Source organism: Fukomys damarensis, unplaced genomic scaffold, assembly GCF_012274545.1.
Source record: "Fukomys damarensis isolate Sample0158 unplaced genomic scaffold, DMR_v1.0_HiC HiC_scaffold_2, whole genome shotgun sequence".
In the NCBI taxonomy this organism is placed as follows: Eukaryota; Metazoa; Chordata; class Mammalia; order Rodentia; family Bathyergidae; genus Fukomys; species Fukomys damarensis.
In genome coordinates this window covers 11,653,900-11,667,052 of record NW_022900914.1, presented here as the reverse complement: position 1 = coordinate 11,667,052, position 13,153 = coordinate 11,653,900, and positions in this window count along the sequence as shown.

The following is a 13,153-nucleotide window of genomic DNA, read 5'->3' as shown; positions in this document are numbered from 1 at the left end:
TCTTTTTGGTTACTTTACTTCTCCGTTACTGTCCCATTTTATGTTAGATGTTTTCTGGTGTGCCTTTTCAGTTCCCTTGGTGTTTCTTTTATTGATTGTATTTTTAATTATTTTCAAAGGCATTGCCTTGCTGCCTGCTGGACTTCTGGTTTTCAATGTGACTTTGTGATGTTGGTTTTCATGCATACTGCAGAGTTGGGGGACAGGAAGATATTGACTTTGCCCTTTATACTGACATATCATTCATATTCACACACACACACACACACACATATATATATTGTATGTGAAAAAATTAATTAAATTTGCATTTTCATATAAAGATCGACTTCAAGTTGTATGTAGTTGAATATGTCTGTATTTTCTTAAATTCATCCTGGGTTTCTATTTTTCTTTAGTATAGTCTTTCCAATCTTAGATCATGTATACTAGGTTACTACATATAGATACATTCCATATAAGTGTATGTACATACATGTATATAATTAATATCCATAAGAGATATGTGTTTATATATTCAAATCTGTTGACAAAATTTATTGATATTGATGTATTGTGATGTAATGATACATATGGTATGGTAACTATTTAACTAGATTCTTTCATATTGTACCACACCTCATATAAAATATTCTTACTCATATTATTCTTTAGGTCTTTGACAGATTTTATTTGCTAGTATTTTATTTAGAATTTGCATCTGTATTGATAATTGATATTGGCGTATGTAATTTTCTTTTTTCAAGTTTGGAAATTAGAGTGAGAGAGGAGGTTATGCTTCTTTGTGTTTCTGAAATGATTCAATAGCATTGAAATTTCTTGCTCTGAAATTATGTGTAAACTCAGCTTTGATGTGTGGTGACTCTTTCAGTGGTAGCTCAAGAATGAGCTTATCTACTTCTGTAATAATTGATCAAATCAAAATATCCATTTATTCTTAATCAATTTTAGTAAGATGTGTTCTATTTGAAATGAATCCATCTATCTTTATTCCAGTGAGGGTGTTTGGCTCCCTTGTCAAAGATGAGGTGGCTGAGTATGTCTGGAGTTTTTTCTGCATCCTCTAGTCTATTCCATTGATTCTCAGGTCTCTTCTTTTGCAGTGCGATGCTGTTTTTATCATCATGGGAAAGCAGTACTTAATTATTAAAGATAATGAAAAAAATAAAAGAACCAAGTGCCCATCTTAAACTAGAAAAAAATAACCAATCAGGAAAAGATTCAATAAATTTTAAATTCTGCTAATAGATAACTCAAGTTTATAATTATGACATGTATCCTCCTTCATTTGTAAAAGTAAACATGTCTGTTTTATGTTCTCTCTAACCTTAATAAGGCTTGCAGGAGGTATATATATTTTATAGGATTTTCTCAAAGGATCAGATTTTTTATTTATTTATCCTTTTTGTTTTTAAACTTCTATTTCACTGACTTAACAGAGAACATTTTTTAAAAAGTACTTATTACCTAGATATCAATGAGCAATATAACAACTTCTGCAAAATAATACTACACTATTAAAATAACACTAACCATTAAAGCAGTACTTAATTATTTTTTCATAAACTTACTTTATTTTTCCCACTCCCTCTCAAGCCCTTCCCTTCCTTATACACAGAAGCTTTGTTTCCATTTTTTTCCTTCGATTTTCACTTTTTTCTTGTCCCTGCCTTCCTTTCTCCCTCCCTCCTCCCTTGTTCCCCTTCCCATTTGAACACTTTATTTCCATTTCCCAACATCCATTATACACCTCAGTATAATAAAACACATCTTTATCACATCATCAGTTGATAGCCAATTGAGCTGTTTCCAAGATGAAGCTATTACAAACTGTTCTGCTATAAACTCGGGTGCACATATATCACTGTGCTATGATACTTTTAGTTCTTTTTGGAAGATACCAAGAAGAGGAATAGCTGGGTCAAAAAGAACCTCTAGTTTTAGCCCTTTGAGAAATCTCCACATTGATTTCCACAGTTGTTGCACCAGTCTACATTCCCACCAGCAGTGGAGAAGGGTTTCTTTGCCCCACAGCCCCTCCGGCATTTGTTATTGGTTGATTTCTTGGTAACAGCCGTTCTTTCTGGAGTAAAATGGAATCTCAGCATTGCTTTGATTTGCATCTCACAAATTGCCAGTGATGTTGAACATTTTTTCATATATTTGTTTGCTGTTTCTAATTCTTTATCTGAGAAATGTCTCTTTATTTCAGATATCCATTTTTGCATTGGGTCTTTGAATTTGGGAGAGTTGGTTTTTTTGAGTTCTTCATATATTCTAGATAATAGTCCTTTATTTGAATAGCCAGTAAAAAATTTTCCCCACTCCATGGGTTGTCACTTCACTCTGTGGGTGGTTTATCTTGCTGTGCCAAAGCTTTCTGGTAAGATGAGGTCTTAGTCATTGATTCTTTGTAGTATTTCCCAGGTGGTCTGGGTTTTGTTCATGAAGTCTTTGCCTATTCCTATGGCCTCAAGCATTCTACCTATTCTCTTTTCTAGCAGATTGTGTTTCTGTTTTAAAATTTAGTTCTTTGATCCATTTCAATTTTAGGTTAGTGCATGGTGAAAGATGTGGGCCTAGTTTTGATCTTTGGCATGTGGAAAGCCAGTTTTTCTAGCATCATTCATTAAAGAGGCTGTCTTTCTTCTAGTGAAGATGTTTGGCTCCTTTGTTAGAGATGAGGTGGCTGAGTATGTCTGGAGTTATTTCTGCATCCTCTAGTCTGTTCCATTGATTCTCAGGTCTATTCTTTTGCCAGTACCATACTTTTTATCATTGTAGGAAAGCAATATTTAATTATTAAAGAAAGACAGTGAAAAATAAAAGAACCAAGTACCCATCTTAAACTAGGAGAAAAAATCAGGAAAAAAAATCAATAAAGAAAAAAGTTAAATCCAAGATATTTCAAAACCCCAGGGCTTCCTTGCTTATGTCTTTTTTCTCTACCTACAGTAAAGTGGAGACCAAGTTCTTAGCCTAAAACGTGGCACCTGGTACCACTTATGTTGGCCTTGTCTGCTTTTTAGCCCTTTCACTTGACACTCGAAAACTCGCTTCCTGTTCCAAAAGTATTTAGTTGCTCATAGTTCCCAAAATACAGACTCTTCCTTGCCTTCATTTTATACTCTACTATTCTTACTCTTTGGAATGAATCCTATCCACTTCCACCTGGCAAACTGCCTTTTATCTTTCAACACCTAGCTTTATGGCACCGTAGGAAGTTTCTCCAATGTCTCTACCAGATAAAATAAACGGTTCTTCCTGTACAACCACCTGTGCCTTATGTACCTCCACCGTTGCCCTTATCTAAGTGGCGAGCACCTTGAAGGTGGGAATTATACCTCACTAGAACCTAAAGTGACCCCTAACTAAGTGCCTAGAATGTATAAGGAGGTCAACAGTTATTTACTGAATGAGCAAGTAAATGTTATGGCTGTCAGATCTAATTATTCCAAGTCTGTCTTTGCTGGAATGTTCCCTCGGAATGTTTTCTCCTTCCTTCTCTACTTTCTGGACTTTCATCCCTCATGACCTTTTACATAATGCCTTCTGCTCCTACCACATCAAAAAAATGGCTTCTGTCAAAGTTTCCAGCTATGTTGATGACTTATTAAATGGCTCTTCTCTCTTTGGTTTTGGTCAGCCTTCTGATGCTATTTCCCTGGTAGACCCCTTTATCATTTTATTTCTCCTCTTCATTCTGAGATACCCTTCACCCTGAGTGCTCTTTCTAATTTTTTCACCTGGCCCTCTTTGTGGATCTTTCATTAGTATGGCATGGTCCTGTTTTCCATTCTTTTCTCCAGGGTCCTCATGCATTCTTGTGGCTTCTGAGTGAACTTCTAGGCCAGCCTTATGAATTTCAAGCTGAAATTTCTAGCTATCAGCTTACCACCTGTCCTAGAGACACCTAGATTCATTTTCCCCACCCATCCCTTGCCTTCCTTGTCTTCAAGAATGGTGTAAATATTTCCCACGTCCCTTAATTGGTAAACAGTATTATCATTGCCTTTTTCTTGCCCATTGCCCATGTCACCAAGTCTTTCTTGTGCTCTAAATGCCTTTCAAAGTTCTGTCTTGCCTTCATTTCTACAGATATAGTACTACCCATTCTTTTTATCTTTCTCTTACAGTGATAACATTCTGATTGCTTTCTTAGTATCCATTCTCTTTCCATCTAGTGTATTCTTTATTTGGTTCTAGTTCTAAAAACATAAATCTGGTAATGCTTCCCAATTAAAAAAAAAAAACTTTGTTAACTGTCTTTACTGAAGGACAATAAACAAACAAATATCTGTATTTAAGATTTTGAGTTTGTGTCTTTGCAATTTCATGTCCAATTTCACCCCCGTACTGCACTCTGAAGACACACAGGCATTTCCATTTCCTAAGACCACCTTATTCACATATGTGCCTAACTGTGTCATACCTGTCACTACCCAGTTCACTGTGACGTCTATGAGATCAGAGGCTCTGTCTTATTGACTGCTGTAGCCCTAGTGTCCCAACCCTCTCTGGCATACACAAGCAGAGGTGAGTGTGTGCTCTCCCTTTTTCGGCTGGGCCCTTCATGTCAAGTGTCCTTGCTTATTTCCTGCCTGGTGAACATCTGTTCATCTGTCAAATATCAATTCTCCGTGAAGGCTGATCTGAACACACTCTACCCCAACTCAAAACAAGTGACTTTCCTTCCCTATCTCCCTAAAACATTTTCTTTAAGACACTACTTTAGCATTTGCCTCCTTGTACTATGATTATTTGAATATATCATTATTATGTCACTAGATTTAAACTTGCAGGGAGGAAGATAATGTGATTGATTCTTGTATAGTTTTGTTTTGGTACCAGGCCTTGAACTCGGGACTTTGCACTTGCGAAGCAGCTAAATCCCTGGCCCTCACGTACAGTTTTGTTGTTGTTGTTGTTGTTTGGTTTTGTTCTTTTTGGTACCAGGGATCAAATTCAGGACCTTGTACCTGTGAGGCTGTACAGTTTTAAACATTGCACTTCACAGAGAACTGGTAGGGCCTCTATAAATATTTGAGCTGAAAGAAAGTGGAGTCAGACTTCTACCTTTTTGTGAAGCATGGCCTTCAAGTCAGACAGTGACCCCTCCAAGAGCACCTCTTCCACCTGCCTCCCATTTGCCTGCTATTCTTTTTTACAGAGTCATGTGGAATATCAGAACTAAAAAGAGACACTGAAATTGAGAAGTTGAAATGACTTGTCCAGGCTGCACAAGGATATGAACCAAGTCTAAACTAGGTTGGCTGATTCTTCTAGCCCAATGCCTTCCCACTTTACTCTCTCTGTCCAGATCCCTCTTTATGCCCATCAGTTGTCTCCTTTTAGGAAGACAAAGTATGACATCGCAGGAGGAAACACAGGCCAAGGAATAAGTAGTATGGTGAAGAGTGTGCATGGGTTTTTGTCTCCTTTCTGATTCTACCTGTAGCTTTCTGTGGGATGACACTGAGGTCCGGGCAGGGAGCAGAGATGTCTCTGACCTTGAAAGAAGCTTCGAGAAGAAGAAACATCACCACCCCTGGCTCTTTCCAAGTTAGTTATCTTCTAGAAAATGCTCAATGTCTACCCAAGCTGGGCTATCACATACTCAACTACAGCAGGGCCTAACATGAACCTTGAAATCTCACTGCCAACAGAAACCTATATCCTCCGAATGGAAAATGAGAAGTCTGTATCTCAGGTGCATTCCCTCTTAGCAGACAACAATCCGAAGACAGCCTCTGCCTCTGTCCTCCTCTGTCTCCCTGTGGCCCAGACAAGCTGAAAAGAATAGCTCAAAAGGATGTTAAGCTTCAGCCATTCTCCAATATCAAATTAAAAAAAAAAAAACACTTTACCCTCAATAGACAGGGTTTTATTGTAATTGCTTGGAATTTGAATAGCATGCCATAACCATTCCCATAAATTGGACTTCTTTAGATTTATTAAGCTATTTATTGAATGGTGGGTAATAAACATTCAGAATTAACAGCTCTGCAACTGTGCTACACCAGTTACATATAGAGTTGCTAAACTCCCATAAAATAATTATGAGTCAGTTACCATGCTGACAAACCATAATTGTCAAAAGTTCAATGCAGATGCAGGGCCTTATTTAAAAGTTTGTTCTTGTTTGCAGCTTTGATACTCGTCTTTCTATCTGCTAACTCTCCTTTTCCTCCCTTTCTTCCTACTCGGTCCCGTTTTCTGTCATCGTCTTCTCTCACCATTCCTTCCCCCCTCTCCTTCATTTCTAATACACCGAAGTATCTTGGTGTGAGGAAAAGGGTAGTGATGTGGTCAAACATTTGAGCCCTGGATTGGCCTCCGACATCTCTGAGAAACTGGGAAAATCTCTCCTCTTCACCATTAACTGCGCGATTTTAAATGTGGAGGTCGCTGTTGGGTGTCTAGGACCCAAGAGGCATCTGATCGCTTCCAGCTTCCCTCCCCTCTCTGGCCACTCCTGCATCCTGAGCTAGTCTGTTGCTGCAATGCAGCTATCCCCAGTACTCTACCCTGTGGCTCTGCTGAAACAGCTCTCTCGGGCTGTTCAGGCTGTTAATGATGTGGCCTCCAACCTTATCAGTAACCATATCATCTTATCTGACACCCTAGTGTTATCTGGATTTTAATTCAACTCAAGTAAAAATCCTTTAATTTGGGGCAGAATATGATAACCTTAAATGTACTGTGTTAAGCTTTATTAAGCATATAGTCCAGCAGCATTAACCATTACCATCATCCACCTCCAAAATTCTTTGTATCATGCCAAACTGAAAACAAATGCCCATTGAATAGTGATCCCCAATTCCCCTTCTCTCCAGCTCTGTCAAGCACCATGCTACTTTTTGTCTCTTGGATTTCGATTACCCTAGGTTTTTCACTGAAGTGCAGTCATATGGTGTTTGCCTTTTTGGACTTGCTTACTTCACTTTACATAAGGTCTTTGGGGTACAGCCATGTTACAGCCATGTCTCAGAACTGTCTTCTTTCTTCCGCCTCAATAGTATTCTGATAGGGCTGAGGATTTAGCTCAGTGGTTCCGCTGCCTGCCTCTCAAGTGTAAGGTCCCGAGTTCGATCCCCGGTACCAAAAACAAAACAAAATATTCTATGCCATGTTCATCACACTTTGTTTATCTATCTGTCTATCCACCCATCCATCCTCAGATAGACACTGATGTTACATCCACGGTTAACAACTCTGAGCAATATTCCTGTGAGCACGTGTGTATAAATGTCTGCTAGGGTTCCTGCCTCCATTCTTTTGGGCATGTACCCAGATGTGGACTTGATGGATCCTGTGGTAGTTCTTTATTTTTAGTGGCACTGCCTTACTGTTCTCCCTAGTAACAAAAACATTTTTAAATTTTAATTTGCAAACTTAAAATTTTAAAGTTAACATATATACTTTATAGACAATGTGAAAAATATAGAAAAGCCCATTGAAGAAAATAGGTTATTCAAATTACCACCATTCAGAGATAATCACCCTTAATATTTACAAACATTTCTTTCTAAACTTCTTTCTTCTCTATAACATTACATTCAGGTTTTGCCTGATTTTTTTTCAACATAATTATTTAGGTGGTATACCTATATAGTCTTGGTTCTTTTCATCTACTCCACATTATACTGTGGACATTTCCTGCTGTTAAATGTGTATGTGCATGTGAATGACCATGCAAAAGTTCAATATGTAAACGTGCTATTACAGTGCCGCTAAACTAGATAAAAGTGTTCAAATTTATTCTAGTACAAACTTGTCTTTCATTTACAGAAAAGTTGAGTGACAATTGTAAGAATAAAAAATTAATCAAATATCTGAATTTTGGAAATATTTGGGGCTTTTTAAAATCGAAAGCCTCTGCCTAGCACCTGTATCCCCTAACTGTTTAATTTGAAAGCAAATAAGAATTTTCATCTTGAAAATGTAAAAAAAAAAATGAGTAGAAATAACTTGCTGCCTCAGTGTCTACGGAAAAAAATGTAAGTTTTGTTTTCCAAGCCCTAGGTTGTTGTTTTTTTTCTTTTTTTCTTCTTGCATATGTGTTATAAAACTAAATGTACCTCTGTCTAATGGTTGTCAAACTGTAAGTGCATTTTCCCTACTTTAGTCTTAATTGTAATGGCTCAGTACTTTTAACCTGAGGGCTCGAATCGTAATTCACCTACCCTCAGATACTGTTTGATTCGGAAAAACTAATTTCCTACTCATTATGTGTGGGTTTTCAGGCTTTCTAAAAAGAACTCCCCCTTTCTTCCCTGCTGAACCACATCTCTCTTCTGGAATCACTGCTTATGTGTTTTCCCTCCTCGTGGAGCCTTTCCCAGATAGGTCCCATTTGACTAACTCATCTAAACACTTTCTAATCCAGTTAGCATTTAAATATGCATAGAACAGAAAGAGACGCATTATAAACAGAGTGAAACAAATTTTAGAAGTCCACACATAATGCTGAATCTGCATTTCTGAAACATAACCACCCTTTAAATTAGTGCTCTCCAAAAGCAAGCTCTCAGTGAGAGACTCTAAGGGATCGGACTTGTGTACTACCCCAAATATCTGGCATCACCACAAAAGAAGATAACAGAGCATTAGGAGGGCATAGCCTTGCATGTTCGCCAGAGTTGTATCTTATTATCTGCATATTATTATCCTGAGGACCCAACTAGATTAAAAAACACATTTTAAAAGAAGTCTCAGAAATGGAACATTGCCAACTGGGAAATCTGAACATTATATCTCCATTGTAACATAATTGACTAGTTCCCAAAGTGCAAGAGATTCAGTTTTGCAAAATCTCTTCAAATAATAATATACTTCCAGAGAGTTTCGTGAATAGAACTCACAGGTCTTTGGGTCATCAGTTCAGACTCATTACTTTCAAAAGAGACCAATATGAAACCTAGAATCTTCGCTCTCACATGAAAATTTGAAATAAAGAATAAATACCCTCTCTCCCATATTCCACGCCCAATTTTATCACTGGAGCAATAAGGAAAAAAAAATGCAGCTTTAAATGATGCCAGTTCCTGAAGAGTAAAGATCAAACTGTTATCAGGCACTGCCACAATCTTGTTGTGGTTTACATCTGAAGGTCCCCAGTGTTCAGAGGCGGAGATTTTGGAAGGTGATTTGGTGGTGGGGCTGCTACTATCATCAGTAGCTTAACCCATTCCTGATTCCCTAGCTATTAGGAGGTGGGGTGTGATTCAAGGAGTTGAGTCACTAGAAGGATGACCTGGAAGAGCGCTGTTCCCAGCTCCTCCCATCTCTCGTTCTTTCTGCTTCATGGCTGCCATGAACTCCACAGCTTTCCTCTTGCCTGGCCTTTCCACCATGCAGGGTCTGCCTTGGAGGAAGCCAGCCATGGACTCTTAACACACTAAGACAAAATAACACCCACCTTTAAATCGTGGGTGTCCGGTACTTTCTCTCAGCAAAAAAAAAAAATGACTGATACAGTCTGGTAAGTGGAGGTAGGAGCATTTGTTTAAATGCTGATAAACTTAAAAGGAAATGCATCTCTACTGGCTTGGTGTGGTGGCACAAACTTGTATTCTCAGCATTCTGGGAAGCTGAAGCCAGAGGGTTGTAAATTTGAGCCTAGTCTGGGCAACTTTGCAACACTGTATCAAAAATAAAGTACTGCTGAGGGCATAGCTCAGTACGAAGGCCCTGGGTTCAATCTCCAATACAAAAAAAAAAAGAAAGAAAGAAAAGAAAAACATCCCTGCTAATCTAGTAAATTGCTTTTTAAGATGCAGTTTATTTGAATTTTAAGGGATATTGAATTTTATGATAGGCTTTAGACATTAGATAGTTAATTCTTAATAATGAGATTTTCTCTATCTGTAATTGTTTATATGGTTTTACAACTTGGAAAAATAAGATATTATATTTAATAACTAGAGGAGGAGGAGGAGGGAGAGGACAGTGCTGCCTTCAGTTTTTGATAACATCTCAGAGGGTAACATGCCCTCTGGGGGTCTTGAATTCCTGAGGCCAGAGTTTGAATGAACTTCTCGATCCCGGAGTCCAGGTGTTGCTAAACTGTGCTCTGGATTTCCTCCGGATTCCTCTGCAGTGACGCAGGGATTGCATGTTGAGGCTTGGGGAGAATCAGAGGAAGGAACCTTATCCGCAGAACCCAAATATAGAAGGACAAATTTTAAAATTCACACGGAGCAGCTTTCGTCCTTATTATCACTTTGGTTGTGTGCCCATAACGTGAAATTGGCTGCTAAGTACCTCGCAGAAGGGGAGCTGTACAGTATCTATCCTTTGTGATGGGCTTGCTTCAGTAGGTATGATGTCTCCAAGATTTATCCATGTTACGTGTGACACGACCCCCTTCCTCTCCAAGGCTGATGAATATTCCATTCTATGGATAGGGCACATTTTGTTTCTCCATTCATCCATGAACTGACCCTAGGATTGCTTCCAGCGTTGGGATATTATGAATAACACTGTTATTAACATAGGTTTACAAATAGCTGTTTATGTCCCTCCTTTTAATCCTTTTAGGTCTAACCCTAAAAGTGGGATTGCTATTTTTAATTCTTTTGAGGAACAGTTGCAGTGTTTTCGACTCTGGCTGTACCGTCTTACAAGGCACAAACAGCACGTCAATAATCCAACTTCTCCAAATCCTCGCCAGCACTAGTTATTTTCTGGGGCTTTTTTCAGTAGTTTCTTGGGTGATTGTTATTGGGTGAGGTGACAGCTCACTGTAGTTTTGGTTTGCATTTGTCTAATGACTTGTGACACGAAGCGTCTTCTCTCATGCTTCTTAGCCATGTGTATGCCTTCTTTGGGGAAACATCTCTTCAAGTGCCTGGCTTATTTTTTTGACGGGTGCAACTCATTTTAAAAAAGATCATTTTCATCTGCTTAGGCAAGTGATTAAGATTTGACGAAAGAGTTCTAATGATTGAAAAAAGGAGAAAAATTTGAAGTGATTAATCTGTTCCATTTCACTTGCCAAGGTCCTGTAGCTCAGCTCAGAGGTGACCTTTGAGGATTCTACAGCGCCTTCTCCACATGCACTTTTCAATCATCAAGGCTAATTTTTCCCACAGTGGCGATATGCATAGTGGCATTTTTTTCCCAGCTAAGTCACTGTGCTTGGCAATGTGTGAGCAAATCGGAATCTCAGACCCTTTCTCTGGAGAAAGAGGTATCTGGGAGAAGACAGTTTGTATTCCAAAGGACCCCTCACTGCTTTGGGGTCCACAGACACAGTGTGCAAACTAAAGAAGGGAGAGAGAGCAAATTAGGCCTGAACTCGTCTCCAAGCTTTGTGCTGGCCAGAGACTGTCTCTGATGATAAGGTGTTCCTAACCTTCACTTTTACTAAAGAAATAGGCTCAGGTGCTGAACGGAGTGGATTTAAGGAAAAAACACAGCTGAGATAGGGGAAAGAACCTATATATTTCTTACTTTTGATCCATCACCTGCTTTCCTGAAGCCCTCTCCCATTTGTTATATGCTAGCGTGCCCTGTCCTGGAGCTGAGCCAGTCCAGCTTAATTCCTGAGTTAATGGTACTGGGAGCTTATTCGGGTCCCTGAATGATGCCTATCTTTGAAATTCAGGAAGGAACATAAAGAAAGTCCAATCCCTGGTTTTATGTCACTGTTCTGGCCTGAGTTCTATAGTCCAGATAGTCATTTTTCATGGATCCAGGACAGCTTGGCTCGGTCCACGTGGTACCAAAGTGTGACGTTTGGTTTCTCAAGTCCTTGGGTTCCAGCTAAATTTCCAAGTGTGCTGTAAATGACCTAGTTTGTCTTGGGGTTTTCCCGTGTTAATTGCTAATGATCACGAAGTACAGGGATGGCATAGAGTACTAGAATTCATAGAGTTGCTTCCTCCAATAGGTGCGATGTTATAAATCCTTCCTCTGATGAACCCTTTGTATTAATTTCATAGGATGGCTGTAAGAAAGTACCACAGATTGAGTGGCTTGAACAACAGAAATGCATTGTCTCAGTTTTCTGGAGGCTGAGAGTCTGAAATCAAGAAGTTGGCAGGGCCATGCTTCCTCCTGAGACTCTAGGGAAGGATATTCCAAGCTTTTCTCTAGCTTCTGCTGGAAAGTTTTTGGAAGCATTAAATTAACTCCTTGAGTCTATAAAATGACATTCTCTGTGTGAGATTTCCTGTGTGTCTAAAATGGGTGTCCCCTCGAGCGGCAATCATGTTAGGTGATCCTGATGATCTAATTTGGCTACCCCTATAAAGTCCTTTCCTCCAAATGAGGTCACCTTCAGAGGTACGGAGGGTTAGAACTCCAACACATCTTTTTTTTGGGGGGGTAGAAAAGACTGCAGTTTAACCCATAACACATCCCAGTTGCTTTCCTTGCACAATCTTGGTCTGGATTCCATAAGGGCAAATCCAGGCTTATATTTACCTTCTCCGGGTTTCAGATCCTTCCTTTAAAAAGACAAAATAGTATTAAGACCGTCTTCTACCTCTGAAATCTCCCAAGTGTAAAGGTGCTCATCTCCTTAATCTAAATTTCTTGGCTCTCAGGATTCTCTCAATAATGGGTGAAATATTTGTAAAACACTTGAAACCAGTGCTTGGGCACATGTTCCAAAGGGTCATGGAACCCAAGGGATAGGAGGCCATCATAGGAAAGAGAGACTGGGAGACAGGACTTAACAAGGATCCACTTACACCCCCTCACACACCACCATTTGTGTCTGGTGTCCCTCCATGCTGTTGACAGCTTTTGGTCCCCAAAGACATCACCTGCCAGCCTTCCCAGACCTTCAGCCTCAGCCTGGTGCCTGAGTACTATCTTCCCTCTTTATCTCACCAGGAGAGCCATTCATGCAGAACTACAAATGTTGTCCTTGGTGATAAAATTATCCTGAGAGGGCTGGGAAATCCACCCCACACAGCAGGCAGCCCTCCACTGACAATGTGGCTTCCAGAAAACACTTCTCTGAACAGTGATTAGCACAAGTGTGTATTTTGCTTACATCTCCGCACACAGACTTACTAAGTCTGGGTAAGTGGGATAGATACCTACCTACCTACACACACACACACACACACACACACACACACACACACACGTACACCCCACTGTTATCTGCAGGAGAAAAAAGTGGGAGGGGAAAGTA